This window comes from Hyperolius riggenbachi, chromosome 3 (genome assembly GCF_040937935.1).
Source record: "Hyperolius riggenbachi isolate aHypRig1 chromosome 3, aHypRig1.pri, whole genome shotgun sequence".
In the NCBI taxonomy this organism is placed as follows: Eukaryota; Metazoa; Chordata; class Amphibia; order Anura; family Hyperoliidae; genus Hyperolius; species Hyperolius riggenbachi.
Genome location: NC_090648.1, coordinates 330512810 through 330530423, shown reverse-complemented (window position 1 = coordinate 330530423; position 17614 = coordinate 330512810). Strand labels below are relative to the sequence as shown.

The 17614-nt window shown below is 43.4% G+C and overlaps 1 long non-coding RNA gene across 1 annotated transcript in view; it reads right to left on the bottom strand.

Annotated features, from left to right (window-relative positions):
• Positions 1-859: 859 nt before the first annotated feature.
• LOC137561487 (uncharacterized) overlaps positions 860-17614 on the bottom strand; it is a 23431-nt gene continuing 6676 nt past the window's right edge. The window contains exon 2 of the long non-coding RNA XR_011030031.1: positions 860-1002. This is a non-coding gene — a long non-coding RNA (uncharacterized lncRNA). The remainder of the gene's footprint in view (positions 1003-17614) is intronic.

Genomic DNA, 17614 nt, shown 5'->3' with positions numbered 1-17614 from the left:
AAGTCATCTTGTCTATCACAATTACCAGCAGCTAGAATTGAGAAAGTTTTTAAACTCATTCACCACCAATGAGACCACTAAATGAATAAAGGGGCTCTAACTCATGACAACAGAAATAGGGGATCTCAGTAACCACTATGAGGACCCTTAGATGGTGAGGGAATCATTGATTACCATGGGGTTGAAGCAGGAAACTTGGTTTGCATCACAAGTGAAGAATGGTCAATGTTGACTATCAATGCGTCTCATACATGAATAGGGCCCCACTAATCAATATGAGCAGGAAGGTTACCCACTGATCACCAATAAGAGTCTCTAACTGGGCACAAGAAAACCATAATGGATAAACTTAATATTGTGTTTTTCGATCAAGTCTGGCTTAGGTTGTCCCAACCAGGAGCATGGCGAAAATGACTTCATGCAGTACAAACTACTGGCACATCTTTACATCTAAAATGTAATATGATGATAGTTTGGAAGTTTTATTTTTTTCCAAGCAAGATATATTACAGTGTAAGATATTTGTATTGGCTTCACTAAGAATTTTGTGTAATGCCATATGCTCATAGGAGACAGATTTTGCTATAAATGTATGGGCCTTCTTTGGAATTGGCAAAGTATAGAGAAACCCAGCACAATTTATACTCTTACATAGAAATGCAAATAGTGGTTATGGGATACAAGAGTGTGTTTGCTCAACACAGCAACAGCTGCTGTATACTGTAATTCCCAGATCCAAATAAGGCAATTGTCCATAAGTGGAAAAGGATATGGCATGAGAAGATCTTTGATCCGATAGACAAAAGGCAAGTGACATGTGATTCCGCACACACATGAAACAAGAAAACGAAATATGAAATTTAAACATCCTAAATCATCTGTTTATTCAGTGAAGAATTAGCAGCTGAAGGCACTGTTTCCATCTGCTCGGCTTTCTCCCATTCCAGTGGTGCCAATTGGAAAGCTAATGTCATGAACACATCATTCTTGACCTTTGTGTAACTGCAAAACAATAACCGTTTTCCACTATTTTAGGATGCTAGGACCTCCGGCATTCTTAAACCGTGTCTCTATGCTCTGTTAGTGCTAAATATAAAACATAGTGGATCTAGCACTTATATTTAAATTCTGACTTAAAGTATTAGTGTATTTATGTTTAAAGGACACCTAAAACTAGAGGGATATGGAGGCTGACATATTTATTTCCTTATAAACCATGCAGATTGCCTGGCTGTCCAGCTGAGACTCTGCCTCTAACTCTTTTAGCCATATACCCTGAACATGCATGCAGATTAGATGTTTCTGACTAAAGTCCAACTGGATTGATTAGAGGATTTAACAGCCAGAATTCTAGACAAACATTGGGAGCTGTGGGGTCCATGGGAGGACTGGGATATGTCGATGTGGTGTCAATCCTGTAGTCGTAAGCCTCTGTGAATCTTTAGATTTTTATCTGTAACAATGCCCTTCTGCTGTGGTGATCTGGAGAGTGTGCACAGCCTTAGGCCTCGTTTACATCATATGTGTTTCCGTGCGCATTTGGAAGCGCGTATGATATTCTGAAACGCTGGAATGGCAGAAGGGCATAGACAGCCCTTCTACCGTTCACATCTACTGCGCTGCGCAGCAGTACGATGCACTAGGAAGCACTTGCGTACTGCTGCCTTCATTTTGCCCAGAAGCGCAGAGCTGATCCCATCACTGTCAATGGATGGGATCAGCAGGGCAGCGGCGCAGATGGAGCCCATCTGCTCTAGCTAGATGTGAACGAGGCCTTACGTCTCAGTTTTTGTAAGTTTGCTTTAGTGGTCCAACCCTGGTCTTTTGGTTTATATTTGTTTATTTTGTTTTCTTTTATTTCTTTGCTATGGTTGATTTCATTTCTTTTTTTATTGCTGTTTTATCGTACAGTTGTAAGTCTTTATGCCTATATTCTTATTCGCGGACTAGCGAACCTACTGGTTTAACAAGGTGGACTGCACAGTTTGTGCTGATCTAGAATTGTGATGGACTGCATGTCCCCTGTATGTTTTGCTTTCTTAGCGAAGGACTTTCATCCAGTTCGCTCCTTCAAGGGTGCCTCAATTTTCTATACTGTTATACATTGTTTTATTATGTATGATATCTTTTTTGCTTTCAATAAAGATGATTGATAAAAAATGACTGGATTAGCAGCATGGTTGTTTCAGGTGTGTGATTCAGACCCTACTGCAACCAAATAAATAAGCAGGCCTGCCAGGCAATTGGTTTTGTTCAAAAAGAAGCCTCTATATCCCTTTCCGTTCAAGTGTACTTTAAAGGACACCCGAAGCAAAACTAAATTAATGAAACAAACGATTGTATTGATCTTCCTTCTCCTAAAAATAACTTTTTAAGATATTCCACAGTTTTATTTTATGATTAAATCTACTTTTTAAGTTTTAACTGTTTTATTGTTTTTACTCATGACACATCCATTGAAGTATGCAAGAGCTAAAATCTATGAACTATTGACCCTTTTTATCTCTTTCCTGCTCTCAGAAGCCATTTTCTGCTAGGAAAGTGTATTATAGTTGGAATTTCTTATTAGTGAGGGTCACACTGTAGTCACTTCCTGTCTGAGTCAGCCACTTACATACCTGATATTTAAAGGGAACCTAAACTGAGAGGGATATTGATGTTTCCTTTTAAACAATACCAGTTGCCTGGCTTTTTGCTGATCTCTTTGGTTGTAGTAGTGGCTGAATCACACACCTGAAACAAGCATGCAGCTAATCCAGTATGACTTCAGTCAGAGCACCTGATCTGCATGCTTGTTCAGGGGCTGTGGCAAAAAAGTATTAGAGACACAGGATCAGCAGGAGAGTCAGGCAACTGGTATTATTTTAAAAGGAACTATCCATATACTTTTCAGTTTAGGTTCCCTTTAACTCTTCCAGGCAGAGAAAGAAAAAAAAGAAACACAGCACTGTTATTTGTGTGCTTGGCACTGTGTACACACACATGTCTATCTCATCATGTCACATGGCACTTCGGGTGTCCTTAAACTGGTGTTGAAATGTCTTAAAATGTGTCCCTCATCAATAATTTAATATTTGTATATTTGTTTTATCCATTTTAAGATAGTGGCATGCATCCTCAGTGTTACATTACAACATGTCAATATGTGCCTATGCTGGCTGGAAACTAATTGCAGTGTGTGTTGAACCCTGTAAAAAAAAAAACAAATATGTTTCTAAAATATTACATTTTTGCACTTCAAATCGTTCCTGTGGAAATTGTTATTAACACTTCAGCACATAATGGGTATAGGCGTATAAGCTAGCCAGGAAGCAGTTACCTTTACTATAAAAAATAGGAGTGACTGTGTTGTATCTCAAATTAGGGCTACTATCAAGTGTATTTCATTATTCATCTGTGAGCTATTTTAACCACGCTACCACTCCTAACTTTTCACCTTTCATCTTTTGTTTAACCACTTGCCGACCTCGCACTCATACCGCGCGTCGGCAAAGTGGCAGCTGCAGGACCAAACTGCGTCGCCGGCTGCAGGCTAATTAATCAGGAAGCAGCCGCTCGTGCGAGCGGCTGTTTCCTGTCAATTCACGGCGGGGGGCTCCGTGAATAGCCTGCGGGCTGCTGATCGCGGCTCGCAGGCTAAATGTAAACACAAGCGGAAATAATCAGCTTTGTTTACATTGTACGGCGCTGCTGCGCAGCAGCGCTGTAAGGCAGATCGGTGATCCCCGGCCAATCAGCGGCCGGGGATCGCCGCCATGTGACAGGGGACAGCATGTCACTGGCTGCACAGGACGGATAGCGTCCTGTGCAGCCCAGATCACCAGGGGGGACAGGGAGGAGAGGGAGGGGGGAAATCTCGCCGCGGAGGGGGGCTTTGAGGTGCCCCCCCCCCCCGCAACACCCATCAGGCAGGAGCAATCAGACCCCCCCCAGCACATCATCCCCCTAGTGGTGCCTGCACCCTGATCTGTGCTGGGGGCTGCACAGCCCACCCAGCACAGATCAGCTAAAACAGCGCTGGTCCTTAACCACTTGAGGACCTAGGGCTTTCTACCCCTTAAGGACCGGCCACTTTTTTTCCATTCAGACCACTGCAGCTTTCACGGTTTATTGCTCGCTCATACAACCTACCACCTAAATGAATTTTGGCTCCTTTTCTTGTCACTAATAAAGCTTTCTTTTGGTGCTATTTGATTGCTCCTGCGATTTTTACTTTTTATTATATTCATCAAAAAAGACATGAATTTTGGCAAAAAAATTATTTTTTTAACTTTCTGTGCTGACATTTTTCAAATAAAGTAAAATGTCTGTATACATGCAGCGCGAAAAATGTGGACAAACATGTTTTGGATAAAAAAAAAACCATTCAGTGTATATTTATTGGTTTGGGTAAAAGTTATAGCGTTTACAAACTATGGTGCAAAAAGTAAATTTTCCCATTTTCAAGCATCTATGACTTTTCTGACCCCCTGTCATGTTTCATGAGGGGCTAGAATTCCAGGATAGTATAAATACCCCCCAAATGACCCCATTTTGGAAAGAAGACATCCCAAAGTATTCACTGAGAGGCATAGTGAGTTCATAGAAGATATTATTTTTTGTCACAAGTAAGCGGAAAATGACACTTTGTGACCAAAAAAAAAAAAAAAAAGTTTCCATTTCTTCTAACTTGCGACAAAAAAAAATGAAATCTGCCACGGACTCACCATGCCCCTCTCTGAATACCTTGAAGGGTCTACTTTCCAAAATGGGGTCATTTGTGGGGTGTGTTCACTGTCCTGACATTTTGGGGGGTGCTAAATTGTAAGCACCCCTGTAAAGCCTAAAGGTGCTCATTGGACTTTGGACCCCTTAGCGCAGTTAGGCTGCAAAAAAGTGCCACACATTTGGTATTGCCGTACTCAGGAGAAGTAATATAATGTGTTTTGGGGTGTATTTTTAAACATACCCATGCTGGGTGGGAGAAATATCTCTGTAAATGACAATTTGTTAATTTTTTTTACACACAATTGTCCATTTACAGAGATCTTTCTCCCACTCAGCATGGGTATGTGTAAAAATACACCCCAAAACACATTGTACTACTTCTCCCGAGTACGGCAATACCACTTGTGTGGCACTTTTTTGCACCCTAACTGCGCTAAAGGGCCCAAAGTCCAATGAGTACCTTTAGGATTTCACAGGTCATTTTGAGAAATTTCGTTTCAAGACTACTCCTCACGGTTTAGGGCCCCTAAAATGCCAGGACAGTATAGGAACCCCACAAATGACCCCACAAATGACCCCATTTTAGAAAGAAGACACCCCAAGGTATTCCGTTAGTAGTACGGTGAGTTCATAGAAGATTTTATTTTTTGTCACAAGTTAGCGGAAAATGACACTTTGTGAAAAAAAACAATAAAAATCAATTTCCGCTAACTTGTGACAAAAAATAAAATCTTCTATGAACTCACCGTACTACTAACAGAATACCTTGGGGTGTCTTCTTTCTAAAATGGAGTCATTTGTGGGGTTCCTAAACTGTCCTGGCATTTTAGGGGCCCTAAACCGTGAGGAGTAGTCTTGAAACGAAATTTCTCAAAATGACCTGTGAAATCCTAAAGGTACTCAGTGGACTTTGGGCCCTTTAGCGCAGTTAGGGTGCAAAAAAGTGCCACACATGTGGTATCGCTGTACTCGGGAGAAATAGTACAATGTGTTTTGGGGTGTGTTTTTACACATACCCATGCTGGGTGGGAGAAATAACTCTGTAAATGGACAATTGTGTGTAAAAAAACAATCAAAAGATTGTCATTTACAGAGGTATTTCTCCCACCCAGCATGGGTATGTGTAAAAATACACCCCAAAACACATTATACTACATCTCCCGAGTACGGCGATACCACATGATTGGCACTTTTTTGCAGCCTAACTGCGCTAAGGGGCCCAAAGTCCAATGAGTACCTTTAGGATTTCACAGGTCACTTTTGTTTCAAGACTACTCCTCACGGTTTAGGGCCCCTAAAATGCCAGGGCAGTATAGGAACCCCACTAATGACCCCATTTTAGAAAGAAGACACCCCAAGGTATTCCGTTAGGAGTATGGTGAGTTCATAGAAGTTTTTATTTTTTTGTCACAAGTTAGCGGAAATTGATTTTAATTGTTTTTTTTCACAAAGTGTCATTTTCCGCTAACTTGTGACAAAAAATAAAATCTTCTATGAACTCACCATACTCCTAATGGAATACGTTTGGGTGTCTTCTTTCTAGAATGGGGTCATTTGTGGGGTTCCTATACTGCCCTGGCATTTTAGGGGCCCTAAACCGTGAGGAGTAGTCTTGAAACAAATATGACCTGTGAAATCCTAAAGGTACTCATTGGACTTTGGGCCCCTTAGCGCAGTTAGGCTGCAAAAAAGTGCCAATCATGTGGTATCGCCGTACTCGGGAGATGTAGTATAATGTGTTTTGGGGTGTATTTTTACACATACCCATGCTGGGTGGGAAAAATACCTCTGTAAATGACAATTGTTTGATTTTTTTTACACACAATTGTCCATTTACAGAGAGATTTCTCCCACCCAGCATGGGTATGTGTAAAAATACACCCCAAAACACATTATACTACTTCTCCTGAGTACGGCGATACCACATGTGTGACACTTTTTTGCAGCCTAGGTGCGCTAAGGGGCCCAACGTCCTAATCACAGGTCATTTTGAGGCATTTGTTTTCTAGACTACTCCTCACGGTTTAGGGCCCCTAAAATGCCAGGGCAGTATAGGAACCCCACAAGTGACCCCATTTTAGAAAGAAGACACCCCAAGGTATTCCGTTAGGTGTATGGCGAGTTCATAGAAGATTTTATTTTTTGTCACAAGTTAGTGAAAAATGACACTTTGTGAAAAAAAAAAACAAAAATCAATTTCCGCTAACTTTTGACAAAAAATAAAATCTTCTATGAACTCGTCATACACCTAACAGAATACATTGTGGTGTCTTTTTTCTAAAATGGGGTCCGTTTCTGGGGTTCCTATACCGCCCTGGCATTTTACGGGCTCAAAACCGTGAGTAGTCTGGAAACCAAATGTCTCAAAATGACTGTTCAGGGGTATAAGCATCTGCAAATTTTGATGACAGGTGGTCTATGAGGGGGCGAATTTTGTGGAACCGGTCATATGCAGGGTGGCCTTTTAGATGACAGGTTGTATTGGGCCTGATCTGATGGATAGGAGTGCTAGGGGGGTGACAGGAGGTGATTGATGGGTGTCTCAGGGGGTGGTTAGCGGGGAAAATAGATGCAATAAATGCACTGGGGAGGTGATCGGAAGGGGGTCTGAGGGGGATCTGAGGGTTTGGCCGAGTGATCAGGAGCCCACACGGGGCAAATTAGGGCCTGATCTGATGGGTAGGTGTGCTAGGGGGTGACAGGAGGTGATTGACGGGTGTCTCAAGGTGTGATTAGAGGGGGGAATAGATGCAAGCAATGCACTGGCGAGGTGATCAGGGCTGGGGCCTGAGGGCATTCTGAGGGTGTGGGCGGGTGATTGAGTGCCCTAGGGGCAGATAGGGGTCTAATCTGATAGGTAGCAGTGACAGGGGGTGATTGATGGGTAATTAGTGGGTGTTTAGGGTAGAGAACAGATATAAACACTGCCCTTGGGAGGTGATCTGACGTCGGATCTGCGGGCGAACTATTGGTGTGGGTGGGTGATCAGATTGCCCGCAAGGAGCAGGTTAGGGGCTGATTGATGAGTGGCAGTGACAGGGGGTGATTGATGGGTGGCAGTGCCAGGGGGTGATTGATGGGTGGCAGTGACAGGGGGTGATTGATGGGTGATTGACAGGTGATTGACAGGTAATCAGTGTGTTATTACAGGGAAGAACAGATGTAACTAATGCACTGGCGAATTGATAAGGGGGGGGTCTGGGGGCAATATGAGCGTGTAGGCGGGTGATTGGGTGCCCGCAAGGGGCAGATTAGGGTCTGATCTGATGGGTAACAGTGACAGGTGGTGATAGGGGGTGATTGATGGGTAATTAGTGGGTGTTTAGAGGAGACAATAGATGTAAACACTGCGCTTGGGTGGTGATCTGATGTCGGATCTGCGGGCGATCTATTGGTGTGGGTGGGTGATCAGATTGCCCGCAAGGGGCAGCTTAGGGGCTGATTGATGGGTGGCAGTGACAGGGGGTGATTGATGGGTGGCAGTGACAGGGGGTGATTGATGGGTGATTGACAGGTGATCAGTGGGTTATTACAGGGAAGGACAGATGTAAATAATGCCCTGGCGAATTGATAAGGGGGGGGGGGGGTCTGAGGGCAATCTGAGCGTGTAGGCGGGTGATTGGGTGCCCGCAAGGGGCAGATTAGGGTCTGATCTGATGGGTAACAGTGACAGGTGGTGATAGGGGGTGATTGATGGGTAATTAGTGGGTGTTTCGAGGAGAGAATAGATGTAAACACTGCGTTTTGGTGGTGATCTGATGTCGGATCTGCGGGCGATCTATTGGCGTGGGTGGGTGATCAGATTGCCCGCAAGGGGCAGGTTAGGGGCTGATTGATGGGTGGCAGTGACAGGGGGTGATTGATGGGTGGCAGTGACAGGGGGTGATTGATGGGTGATTGACAGGTGATTGACAGGTGATCAGTGGGTTATTACAGGGAAGGACAGATGTAAATAATGCCCTGGCGAATTGATAAGGGGGGGTCTGAGGGCAATCTGAGCGTGTAGGCGGGTGATTGGGTGCCCGCAAGGGGCAGATTAGGGTCTGATCTGATGGGTAACAGTGACAGGTGGTGATAGGGGGTGATTGATGGGTGATTGATGGGTAATTAGTGGGTGTTTAGAGGAGAGAATAGATGTAAACACTGCGTTTGGGTGGTGATCTGATGTCGGATCTGCGGGCGATCTATTGGTGTGGGTGGGTGATCAGATTGCCCGCAAGGGGCAGGTTAGGGGCTGATTGATGGGTGGCAGTGACAGGGGGTGATTGACGGGTGATTGACAGGTGATCAGTGGGGATAGATGCACACAGTACACAGGGGGGGGGGGTCTGGGGGGGGGTCTGGGGAGAATCTGAGGGGTGGGGGGTGATCAGGAGGGGGCAGTGGGCGGGGGGGAGATAAAAAAAAAAATAGCGTTGACAGATAGTGACAGGGAGTGATTGATGGGTGATTGGGGGGTGATTGGGTGCAAACAGGGGTCTGGGGGATGGGCAGGGGGGGGGGGGGGGGTCTGAGGGGTGCTGTGGGCGATCTGGGGCAGGGGGGGGGGGAGAAATCAGTGTGCTTGGTGCAGACTAGGGTGGCTGCAGCCTGCCCTGGTGGTCCCTCGGACATTGGGACCACCAGGGCAGGAGGCAGCCTGTATAATACACTTTGTAAACATTACAAAGTGTATTATACACTTTGTATGCGGCGATCGCGGGGTTAACATCCCGCCGGCGCTTCCATATAGCCGGCGGGATGTTGCGGCGGGCGAGCGGTGACAGGCTCTGGCGGAGGATCGCGTCACGGATGACGCGATCGCTCCGCCCATGCCCTTAAATGGACCGCCGCCTCTGTGGGTGAGCCGGTCCTTAAGGGCTCCACTTCCCGGCCGCCTCTGTGCGTTAGGCGGTCGGGAAGTGGTTAAGGGGGGGTAAAGGGTAGGTCCTCAAGTGGTTAATATCGGCACTTAGCAATAAAAAAAGAGCCAAAAAGTAGGTGGAAAAGTGCTGTCAAAATTATTCTGAGTATTTTCATGCTTGCTGGAGGCTTAAAAGGCATTTTATTGATAAAATGTGAAAATACTTAGGAAAACAATGAATTTGATAAGGCCCGTTGTCTTCTCACCTTATTTACATTTACTCTATGAACCTTTCTCAACTGCCTGGATTTATTTCCATAATTATATCTTTTCATGTAAATTTTGATTTGCCTGGTTTCTTTTTCTTTCAAATACCATATATGTTCAATGGAATTAGGCCCGGTTCACACTTGCGGTTTAGTAAAAACCGCACCGGATGTCCGGACCGCACCGTATCCGGACCGGACCTGATCCGTACGGTTCCTATCCGGATCCGGTCCGTTTGCATCCGGTTTCCGTGCGGTGTGAACACGGTTGCGGTCCGGATCCGGTTTCTTAAGGAGATAACATCCTTTTAATTACCTGGGGTCTGGGAGGTCAGCAGAAGGGTCTGGGGTCATTGTTGGAGACAGGTGGACGTGTGGAGACCATCCGTGGATACAGAGACTGCAGTTGGGACCATGGATCCAGGCATTTACTCGTAAACCTGGGAATTCTCTCTGTTGTTACTCGTAAACCTGGGAATTCTCTCTGTTGTTCGCCTCCTTCAGCAGACATGTTGCTGGCAAAAAGAGCTCCAGCATGAAATCGCTGCTGCCCCACTCTTCGCTGGGCCCATGTGGTCCCCATCCAAAATGCATAGGAAGTGGGGTAGAACGTCCGGTTTTTGTAGCCAGTGTGTTGTGCGCTCTCCGGCTCTCATTGCTTTGTATTGGCCGGATGGTGCAGTCCGGCTCCGCTCCGGATACGGCTGCCGGAGGAGCCGGACCAAAAAATAGCGCATGTTGGAACGGACGCCGGAGTCCGGATCCGGCCCGGATCCGGTCCGGCTCCGGTCCGGCAGAACGGACGCATGTGAACGGACGCATAGGCTTTCATTGCCATGCCGTGCGTCCGTTCCGTCCGTTCTGAAAGCGGTCCGGCTCCGGCACGGCGATTCCGGACGGCCACCGCTAATGTGAACCGGGCCTTATTGAGGTCTGGGCTCTGATGTGTTTCTGGCTGTGCTGTGTCTTGTTTTTTTGCTAAAAAAAACAAAACAAGACCAATGTCAGGTAGGGGTGTGTGTGTGTGTGTGTGTGTGTGTGTGTGTGTGTGTGTGTGTGTGTGTGTGTGTGTGTGTGTGTGTGTGTGTGTGTGTGTGTGTGTGTGTGTGTGTGTGTGTGTGTGTGTGTGTGTGTGTGTGTGTACTGTATACAGTATATATGTATGTGTATGTATATATATATATATATATATATATATATATCAGAATGCTTACATATTTCCAAACAAGAAATTCCAATATAAATGTATTTAAGACTGTGAATTGTTAAAACCTTAGAAATGGTATACAATGCTTTTCAGTGTGTATTTCAAGGATTTCATTCATCTACGGTACTTTATTATAATTTTATTCAGCATATTTATTTATAATGCTCATGCATGCTGCTTATTAGATGCACATTCCATTAAATTGAGCTGAACACCAGTGTTAATAGTTGTAGATGAGTGAGTATGTTTTATGTTTATATGACTGAGGTTTTAGAGCAATTAACATATCAATTTTCAAACATATTGACTATAGTATGAAAACTGTCTTTGAAAATGTCCCAGGGGGTAGAAAAGCATAGATTATTTTTTCAGTTGACAAGGTATATGATATAGCTCCGAATAATATATACTTGGAATATTTTCCCATTTGCGCTACTTAACATGAATTATTGTCAATATGTTTTAGGACTGCTTTAAGATGTTAATGGACCTTTACATGTCTTTGGGAAAACTGAAAAATAAAATGTGTAACTTTATCTTGTAAACCAAATCCAAAAAGTAGAATGAAACACATTTTTCAAGACTCTTAACAGGAAACAAAGTAAAAACCTTTCTACTTGTACAAATAAGGCTGACTTTAGTCTGTATTTTTAGAATCTGCAAGCAACAGTGCTGATACTGACAGTATAGATTTTAACAGTAGAAATGCTAGAACTAGTTTGAAAAGCAGTTCAATATAAAACAAAGGGAACAATTATATTTTTATGTCCAGCCTGCACTTGGCTTTACCCATATATGCATATCTATGTGCTGGATGCAAATAATATAGATGGGTTAACCTAAAGAATTATGATACTTCTTTTTATTAAACATTTTATACAAATTATTTATTTATATGCAGTATCTCACAAAAGTGAGTACACCACTCACTCTTTTGTAACTATTTGATTACCGTATATCTTTTCATGGGACAACACTGAAGATATGCCACTTTGATAAACCGTAAAGTGGTCAGTGTACAGCTTGTATAACAGTGTAAATTTGATGTCCCATCAAAATAACTCAACACACAACCATTAATGTCTAAACCACTGGCAACAAAGGTAAGTATTTTGTGCCCAAAGTGTTAATACTTTGTGTGCCCACCATTATTTTTCAGAACTATCTTAACTCTCTTGGACATGAAATTCACTAGAGCGTCACAGTTTGCCACTGGAATCCTCTTCTACTCTTCAATGAAGAAGCTGGTGGTTGTTAGAGACCTTGTGCTCCTTCTCCTTCCATTTGAAGATACCCCACTGATGCTCAATAGGGTTTAGGTGTGGAGACAGGCTTGGCCATCCAGCACCTTTACCCTCAGTTTCTTTAGCAAGAGCTGTTTTTGGGTTAGTTATCATGTTGGAATGCTGCCTTGCGGCCCAGTTACTGAAGGGAGGGTATTGTGCTCTGCTTCAGTACCCAATACATGTTGGCATTCATCATTTAATGAACTGTAGCTCCCCACCCAATTCTATATCCAGCTTCCTTCAATATTTTTACATTGTCATCCATCATTACTGTATTCCTTATATCTGGTTGTCCTCCTATTTCAGCATTTAAAAGTCATGTTATCATGTTCTGCTTATATATAATGTTTTGTATGCTTAATTATGATTATGCTGTGAGACTGTAAATTACCTTATTACGTCCCTGTGGACTTGCTGTACAATACTACTCTTTCTTTGCTAATAAACCTTTGGTTGACGAAAAATAAAATGAACTGTAGCTCCCCAGTGTCAGGACGCCACTGACGTCAGGAAGTAAAAAAACGAATCGCTCATCAAAAGGGCTTAGAAAAGTGGCAGCCTAAAACCCCTAACACTCAGGTAAGCGCCGGGAGGCGCTAAATCAAATTGCGCACAAAAACGATTTAGGATGTGAACAAGGCCTTATAGAAGCCTGTTAGGGCCCAAAATAATATAATAGAATACAAATAAAATACATTTCAGGAATGTATGTGACAGCCAACCTTCATAAAGACTATTATGAAGTTTGTTTAAAAAAAAAACCTTTATTCAGCACAATTGACTATGCATTTCGCAGCCTAAAGCCACTTCGTCAGGTCAATAGTGTGCCAACAATAGTGATAGTAAAGCCTGGGGTGCTTCACTATCGCTCTTAGCTAAGTGTTTATTGCTCGGTGTTATGTGTTTCTGCAAGTGCAAGGCTTACTATTGATCTGCATTTAATTTGGCACCATGTATTTGCACTGTCCTTTCCCCTATTTATGGTCTGTATAGGATGAGCACACCTATTTTGTATGTTGAATTATTTTTTGGCCCTTACTGTACATCGGGAATCTGGGAGTTGAAAACCTGAAAACTTCACATCGTATTGACTTGCTAAACTGTTCATCCATGGGGGATTATTTAGAACAGTGCTTTTATCTACACTAACCTCTAACTCCTTGGTGAACTCATTCAGAGCACCTGGAGCTGATCTTTGCCATGTTGGCTGCAGTTACTTCACTAACCCCCGGCATAAGCATACTGTTCCACTAGTACTAGCAAACTCACTTAATTCTGAACTGTCATACTGCTTAAAAACAAATGCTTTCTAGTGATCTGCCAAGTTCACTTCAGAGTGTGTTATTTGTATTAAATTTACATTTCTTGCTCTTTGCGTGTGCAGTAACTAATAAACACAGATACTTTCATTAAACAAAGTATGACGTTAGAATCCTTTGAGAATCATTGTGCTTGATTAATGTAAGATGTGTTTTTTTTTAAGTACAGTTTTACTGCACTCACTATTTTACACACAGTTGTGTAATTTCCCTGCTTATCATTATAAGGGAACACAATTTAGGCAATAGGCATTATGACTATTGTGAAATATGGATTATAACCCTTCCTTATTGGGAGAAGAAGGGGGAGCAGCGTGTCCATATTTTTTTCTATAAATAATGCCTACAGTAATACAGGCAACAACAGTATCTGCCACCACCTCTTGCAAGATGTCCCTTATTGTCAAAAGCCATAGAGACATTTGCATTGGCAAGGAGTCCACATGCTTGCTGACTTGTCACCTACGGACCACCGCCTCATATGGTACTTTTTGTAAAAAAAAAAGTATCCCTCCAGTTACTGTATATCAGTTTTCACATTTAATTTTTTAAACATATTTTTGATTATAATCCTCTTTTGAAGGATCAGTTGCATATTCTTTTCTGCCCCTAGAAAGTTAGTGAGCCTTTCTCTTAATTTAGCCACTTCACCACTGAGGGTTTTTTCCCCTTGAGCACCAGGGTAATTTTCACTTTCAGCGCTCCTCCCTTTCATTCAACAATAACTTTCGGTAGAGGGTGGGTTCAGTGTGAGAAAAGAGTTGAGTTTAGTTGTAGTACTGCCAATTTAACAATTTAGAATGTCTGTAAATTAAACAATATTCTACTTGCAGAAATTGGAGGCCAAAATTTCCTGGCACATGTTCCTGCTGGTCCGGTTCTTGTTCATCTGTCAGTTAATTGGACTCATTAGCTGGCTATCTAAATACAGTGAGATTTGGATGGTTGGAGGCGCCCAATTGAGGTGCAGATAGAAATACTATCTGCACCTCAATTGGGCGCCTCCAACCATCCAAATCTCACTTATTATATCCTACTTAGTAGGAATTTTTCGCTCTCTATCATCTAAAAAATATTTTTTCATTTTTGGAGTTGCGACCAAGGATCTACAGGAAAAGGCCGAGTGGAGACGGTACTTCTCCACCTGCACATACGAGTGGTTGCCTCTTTTGAGCAACCTACCTTTGTGAGTATAATTGAACTAAGTTTCTTTTACTTTGCCATAATCGAGAAGATATCACACCAGATCGGGCTCCCGGTGGCCGGGTGTTTGTTTGTTTGTCTTTTGCCAGTTCTGTATCTGAATACAGGGTTACCCAAGAGGCCTTGCTGTTGCATTATTGCCAAACCTGGTTTTGATCTCAGTCTAATTCTCTTGCTTTTGGCGCTCTATTTTTAAGTTGTAAAACTTGCACCGGGGCCCCAAGCTACTTAGTTATGCCACTGCTTACACATCTAGTTATAGTTGGGATGGCCCCTAGCTTAAGAACATTTTAGTATGATTGGATTTTTATGTCAGCGCTACAAGAAAATAGATAGTATGTGGCTTCCTCCAAAGTTTAGTATTTATGTATGTAAGTATGTGGGGACTGCCACATGCATGAACTTGTAGAAAGAATTACTGTTTTCCAAAGCAATACAGGGCTGAAACATTATGATATTAAAGTGTTTATTAATTGTAGATTTGAATATACAGTTTATATATATATTTACATGCTGACATGTCCATGCAATAAACTGTACATATATTATAAAATCAAAGCTGAAATTGAAAAGCTGTTTCTTTGAACATTTTGCAAAAACTGTAAATAAATCAGATAAGAGCCCTGTAGCAAAGCACTTTGAAGTAACATATCATTCCAAAACGGAAGGTTTAAGAGTGAAACATATTTACCAGCAGAAAGATTTCACAGAGGAGGGAATATAGATAAGTCACAGAAAAGCAAACTAAATTATTTTTCACGTTAGATACAATGTCTCTGCAGGGTTTCAATGAGGGTCTGAATTTTGCATTTGTTTTAAAGAGCACCTCCATCGTGCAAAATAATCAAATTACTGTGTGTTTGGACTTGAAAAAGAAAAACACACAGGGACACCGAGATCTTGGCAGCCCAATCTTGCATAATACCGTACAGTATTGGTCAGATTTACAAGAACGGTATAAGATTCTATGCACGAGGCTGGGTTGCTGGAGAAGCAACCACTCATAAGAACATGTGGGGAAGTACCGTCCCCATTCGTCTTTTGAGGTACAGTTGTGGTGGTCACTGGTACAAACTGAAGGAGGTAGGAGCCACCCAAGGGTGGAAAAAGTGTAGCATATCTTGTCAAAAGGAAGGTAAGGCAGACTTTACTTAAATAAGTACTTTCAAGAGTAGGATGCTCAAAAAGTGAATAACGGTGACAGTTGCAAATTTCATCTGTCTTGGTTGAAACTAACCTTTGACCTGGAACCCAATTTCATTTTCATTTTCCTTTGTCATTTCCAGTATGCAAGGGGCAGGCCTTGAAATACTATGTGTAATCCAGCTCCCAGTAAGCTGCTATGTAACACATCATATGATGCCCTCCCAACAAGGACATTGAGAAAGCCTGTAAGAAGCTGGTGAAACGAGTAGGTGTGTTAAGTTAGTGGCATGTCTCCTCCATGTGTAGGAGTAGAGTGTTTTCCTCATACAGGACCAGACACTCTTGTAATGCTGATTACTGGGCCCCATCCTGTGTAAGCACTTTAAAAACAAATAAAAAACAGGAATGGCAAATACTGGGAAAGCTGTGGGTTGAAGCAGGAGCATAACTACAAACCACAGGGCCCCTGCAAAAGTGTAATGCGGCTCGCTATTAAAGTTTTTTTTCTACCCCTCCCAACCCATTGTTTGTGTGGGCAGTCCAACATCCCCCTCCCCCCCCCCCCCACACACTCACACACTACACAGCAAAGTGTAGCCAGTATAAATCCCCTCTCACTTAGTGTGGCCAGTATAAAAATCCCTCCCTGCAAAGCCCTCACTTAGTGTAAAATATTCCCTTCCCCTAACCAACACACGGTCCCTGATGCTAATCTCTCCCCCCCCCCCCCCCCCTTAGTTAGTGTAGCTTCTATAAAAAATCTATCCACCCCCTCCTTAATAACCACACTTCCACCTACTCCCTTAGTGGATGTGCTTTTATATCCCCCCTTCCCCTGGTATACATGGCCATTGTAAATAAAGGTTAGTTTGTTTTCACCATGGGGAGATATGGACAAGCTATGGGGACACACCACTTTCTCTCTTCCCTAATCTGAATAGCAGAGCAGTGCAGCACACACATACCTTCTCCAGCAGCAGGTCCTCTTGTCTCCTTTTCACTGCCTGTCTGTCGGCATGCAGCAGCATATCTCCATCATAGGCTCCAAGTTAGAGGAATGTTACTGCAAACTGCACCTGTACAAAGACTGGATGCAGTGAGGAAAAGAAGATATGAAAGGACCCTGCACTGGAGCAGGTATGTGTGCTCCACTGTGCTGCTCTACTATTTAGATAAGGGGAGAGAAAGAGGCAGGCCCTCTTAGCCCCAGGCCACCCACAGTCATGGGGCTATATTTATGCCCCCCTGCAAACAAAATGATCCTGGGCTCCCCTGCAGGCCCCACCACCTAAACCAACACCATGCTTCTCCCAACCCCCGCACAACGCAGCAGAGCTGTGTGTTACTGTTTACCCGATCCTGCCCTGCATCTCCTCCCAGCAGCCTGAGTCACTTGCTCTACATGCACGGCTCGCTATGTCATCCATTGGGAGCCATGAATGCAGCACAGGGTGAGTGGCTCAGGCTGCTGGGAAAAAGTGGAGACACAAAGCGGGATCAGGTAAATATGACTCCGCTCCTTGTCCTCCTTTGGCACTGTCCTCAGGTGGGTGGGAGGTGGACCGGGCCCTGAGAGCGTATGGTGCTCATGGGGGGCTATTGTTATGCCCCTACTTGGATTCATAGAGTATGGCCAT